The following is a 5,465-nucleotide window of genomic DNA, read 5'->3' as shown; positions in this document are numbered from 1 at the left end:
CAATCACAGCAAGATCCTTTTTGACACAACTCCTAGAGAAATGAAAATAAAAACAAAAATAAAGAAATGGGACCTAATGAAACTTAAACTTTACTTTTGCACAGTAAAGGAAACCATAAACAAGACGAGAAGACAACCCTCAGAATGGGAGAAAACATTTGCAAACGAAGCAACTGACAAAGGATTAATCTCCAAAATTTACAAGCAGCACATGCAGCTCAATGTCAAGAAAACAAACAACCCAATTCCAAAAACGGGCAGAAGACCTAAATAGACATTTCTTCAAAGAAGACATACAGATGGCCAACAAACACATGAAAGGATGCTCAACATCATTAATCATTAGAGAAATGCAAATCAAAACTACAATGAGATATCATCTCACACCAGTCAGAATGGCCATCATCAAAAAATCTACAAACAATAAATGCTGGAGAGGGTGTGGAGAAAAGGGGTTCCTCGTGCACTGTTGGTGGGAATGTAAATTGATACAGCCACTATGGAGAACAGTATGGAGGTTCCTTAAAAAACTAAAAGTAGAACTACCGTACGACCCAGCAATCCCACTACTGGGCATATACCCTGAGAAAACCATAGGTCAAAAAGAGTCATGTACCACAATGTTCATTGCAGCTCTATTTACAATAGCCAGGACATGGAAGCAACCTAAGTGTCCATCAACAGATGAACGGATAAAGAAGATGTGGCACATATATACAATGGAATATTACTCAGCCATAAAAAGAAACGAAATTGAGTTATTTGTAGTGAGGTGGATGGACCTAGAATCTGTCATACAGAGAGAAGTAAGTCAGAAAGAGAAAAACAAATACCATATGCTAACACATATCTATGGAATCTAAAAAAGGTCATGAAGAACCTAGGGGCAAGATGGAAATAAAGACACAGACCTACTAGAGAATGGACTTGATACGGGGAGGGGGACCGGTAAGCTGGGACAAAGTGAGAAAGTGGCATGGACATATATACACTACCAAACGTAAAATAGATAGCTAGTTGGAAGCAGCCGCATAGCACAGGGAGATCAGCTCGGTGCTTTGTGAACACCTAGAGGGGTGGGATAGGGAGGGTGGGAGGGAGGGAGATGCAAGAGGGAAGAGATATGGGGACATATGTATATGTATAACTGATTCACTTTGTTATAAAGCAGAAACTAACACACCAGTGTAAAGCAATTATACTCCAATAAAGATGTTAAAAAAAAAAAAAAGAGAAAACACACATTGTCATTAACGTCCATCTCTCCATCCTATTGACACAAATTAAAACTAGCAGTGGCCCGTGCAGTGAACTCAGTGAGATCCCAGCTAATCATTGTTTTAAATTGAAAAATAGACTTTTTCTCCATAAGAACCATCTGTACCTTCAGGACATTCTTCTTTTTTTTAACTTTGGGTTTGTTTGTTTGTTTGTTTGTTTATTTGTTTATGGCTGTGTTGAGTCTTCGTTTCTGTGCGAGGGCTTTCTCTAGTTGCAGCAAATGAGGGCCACTCTCCATCTCGGTGCGCGGGCCTCTCATTATCGTGGCCTCTCTTGTTGCGGAGCACAGGCTCCAGACGCGCAGGCTCAGTAATTGTGGCTCACGGGCCTAGTTGCTCCGCGGCATGTGGGATCTTCCCAGACCAGGGCTCGAACCCGTGTCCCCTGCATTGGCAGGCAGATTCTCAACCACTGCGCCACCAGGGGAGCCCAGGACATTCTTATTAACACTTTCTCTCCTGGGCTATGCATTTCCATTGAAAATAAAAAGAAGCAAAGATCTCAGAGCTTCCCCCCCCCCACAAAAATATATATGTTCTTCTAAGATGACTTCCAACTCTGATAAATAATTGGTGTTTAAAACATTTCATGAACTGCTTTGCAATCTGAAAATAAATTTGTCTTCTTGATTATAAAAGTAGTGTATACTATAATTAAAACATTAAAATATGTAAAAACATTAAAAAGTTACATAATGGCATCACCTAGAGATAAATCCTGTTCATATTTAGGCAAACACCTCAGATACCTCTATAAAAGCACATATACACACATATGCTTATCGTAATTCCACTAAAAGATTCTTTAATTTTTAATGTCATAAAATTTAGTTTTTTTAAATTTATTTTAAATTTCAGAATTTAATTTCCAAGGATTGGAGACCATGGCTTCTAAACGTTCTTTGTATTTTAGCCTACATTGCAACATAGATAAACAGATTTGGCGTGTTAGGGTATTTTATGTTGGTTCATGTTAGTAGCTACTGTTTTCCATTGGAAAGAGACCAGTTTAGCAGAAGTTCTTTTGTGTTTCTAAGTCAGTTTTTCCCAACTCTTTTCATATATGTCTTAACGATATCGTACCTTTCCTACTAGTCATGATTTTCCTCAATAGAAAGAGGGAAGGCCACAGCATTCAATGATGATGGTATTGTTTTTTCCATGAAGGGACATAAAAATTAAGAAAATAATTTTATTTACATAGGCTGAGAAGTTTTATTTACAACCTGAAGACATACTGTGAGGAGACCTATTCAAAATGAAAAATGGAATCTTTTTTTTGTTTGTTTTCATTTTGAAGAGGTCATAGGAAAAAAGGTCATTACCATGTTACCTAGGATTTATTCTCTGCCTGACAAAAGGAGGAACCAAATGAAGACATCTGAGAAAAGTGGGAAAGAACTCATAAATTCCCAATGAGAGATGAGAGCACAAGTGCCAGCGTCCTCTTTAGTGTAGTGTTTCAGGGAGAGCTAACCCATTTTGGTGGGACAGTTTAAAAGGGGAAAGGAAAATAATAAAAAGTGAGAGAGAGCAGGGAGAAGGATAAGGCAAGAGTTAGAGAAAAGCGAAGCAGAAGGTGGATGTGGGTGAGCCTGAAACCCCAGATACCCCCTCTGCTCAGAGGGGCCAAGCCCCTTACCCTTGCTCCACTCTTGGAAACAATCGTTCTTTCACACGGGGCCCCATGGATTTGTTCCATGTGTTCTTGTGTGTACACTGTTTGATTTGCTGGCCCGTCTTGGATTCCTGTTCTTCTCTTGGCCTTTTTTCTGTTTACCAATGAAACCAAGAGGAAACGCCTTAGAGATGAGTATCTGGATAAAGCTACCTGAAGGAGACCAGACATCCTGAATGGCCAGGGTAGTGTCATGTGTCCATCTCAAATTTCCTTTCAGATCAAGTCTCCTGACTTCCACCTGGAGCCAAATGAGCACCAGGCAGTGACCCTTCTCTTCCTGAAAAGGTGGCCAGGAACACAGATGAAGGGGATAAGTGCAAAAATTACATCTTGGTTGCAAACCTTGGGTATAACTTCTGTCACTGGTTTTAGCACTTGGTATCACATATTTCGTCAATTTTTACAGTCTTGTATTATTTAGTGTTTTTTAAGAGACTCTCCAAAGAGTCTATTTTGTGAATAGCCAGTCTTTTTTTATATTATAGTTTCAATTCAATGGCACCTTTGAAGTGGCTTCTCTATGTGGATTCCAACCAAATCAAGACAACAAATAAAGTACTTTCTTTTCATTTGCTGATATGTGAAAAAAAACTGTTTTTGCTTTCTGTAGAAACTAAAATTAAAATTTAACCTCTTGGACCTTTTGCAGAGTAATTAAATTATGCCCTAAGATTTAGCTTTACTGCAGGTTTTGTAGTCTCTGAGAATATCCCAGCATGTAATCTTATATTCTGGGCTTGATCATTTCTTTTTTCTTTTTTTTTAAAACTCAGATTTTAAAAAATTCTTTTTTTAATTTTTATTTGCTTTTTTTTTTTAATTGCAGTATAGTTGATTTACAGTGCTGTGCCAATCTCTGCTGTACAGCAAAGTGACTCATTTATACACATATATACAATCTTTTTTTATATTCTTTTCTGTTATGGTTTATCCCAGGAGATTGGATATAGTTCCCTGTGCTATACAGTAGGACTTTGTTGTTTATCCATTCTAAATGTAATTGTTTGCATCTACCAACTCAAACTCCCAGCCCATCCCTCTCCTTCCCCCCCCCCCACCCCTTGGCAACTACAAGTCTGATCTCTATGTCTGAGTCTGCTTCTGCTTTGTAGATAGGTTCATTTGTGCCATATTTCAGATTCCACATATAAGTGATATCTTATGGTATTTCTCTTTCTCTTTCTGACCTACTTCACTTAGTATGATAAACTCTAGTTGCATCCATGTCACTGCAAATGGCATTATTTCGTTCTTTTTTATGGCTGAGTAGTATTCCATCATATATATGTACCACATCTTTATCCATTCATCTGTCGATGGACATTTAGGTTGTTTCCATGACTTGGCTATTGTGAATAGTACTGCTGTGAACATAGGGGTGCACGTATCTTTTTGAATTATAGTTTTGTCTGGGTATATGCCCAGGAGTGGAATTGGTAGATCATATGGTAATTCTATTTTTAGTTTTCTGAGGGACCTCCATACTGTTTTCCATATAGTGACTGCACCAACTTACATTCCCACCAACAGTGTGAGGGTTCCCTTTTCTCCACACCTTCTCCAGCATTTGTTATTTGTATACCTTTTAATGATGGGCATTCTGACCAGTGTGAGGTGGTACCTCATTGTAGTTTTGATTTGCATTTCTCTAATAATTAGTGATGTTGAGCATCTTTTCATGTGCCTACTGGCCATCTGTATGTCATCTTTGGAGAAATGTCTATTAAGGTCTTCTGCCCATTTTTCTTTTTTCTTTTTTAAAAATTATTTATTTACTTATTTATTTACTTATTTATTTGGCTGGGCTAGGTCTTAGTTGTGGCATGTGGGATCTTTAGTTGTGGCATGCGGGATCTAGTTCCCTGACCAGGGATCAAACCCGAGCCCCCTGCATTGGGAGCGTGGAGTCTTAACCACTGGACCACAAGGGAAGACCCTCTGCCCATTTTTCGATTGGATTGTTTGATTTTTGTTGTTGTATGAGCTGTTTGTATATTGCAGAGATGATAGGTTTGATCATTTCTTAATTTAAGGGATGATTAAAGCTACTTTAGTCTACAACCTTTGCATTGTCTTCCTTTTCTGCAGTACGCATAAACACACAAGAATTCTTTTCTCTGTAAATTATGATATAATTATTTTGCTTCAAAAATGACTGAAAGTAAATAAAACAAATATTATCTATCAGTTATTCTGGTTAGAGGGAATATAAGTATTTGTTACGTTATTCTCTATGCTTTCTAAACATTGTAAATATTTCACAAAAGAACTTTTTACTGAAATACTTTTATTTTGACCTAATTTCATATTTACTTAAAAATTACAAGAATAGAACATAGAATTCCTATATACCCTTTGCTCAAATTCTCAAAAATTAATACTTTACCACACTACCTTTACAATTCAGTCTTTCTACAAGTACATTTTTTTTTTTCCTGAACCATTTGGAGTAAGTTGCATGTCTGACATCCTTTTACCGCTCAGTTCTTCAGTGTACATTTCCT

The sequence above is a fragment of the Eschrichtius robustus genome, chromosome 8 (genome assembly GCF_028021215.1).
Source record: "Eschrichtius robustus isolate mEscRob2 chromosome 8, mEscRob2.pri, whole genome shotgun sequence".
Classification (NCBI taxonomy): Eukaryota; Metazoa; Chordata; class Mammalia; order Artiodactyla; family Eschrichtiidae; genus Eschrichtius; species Eschrichtius robustus.
Note: the sequence above shows the minus strand (reverse complement) of the source record.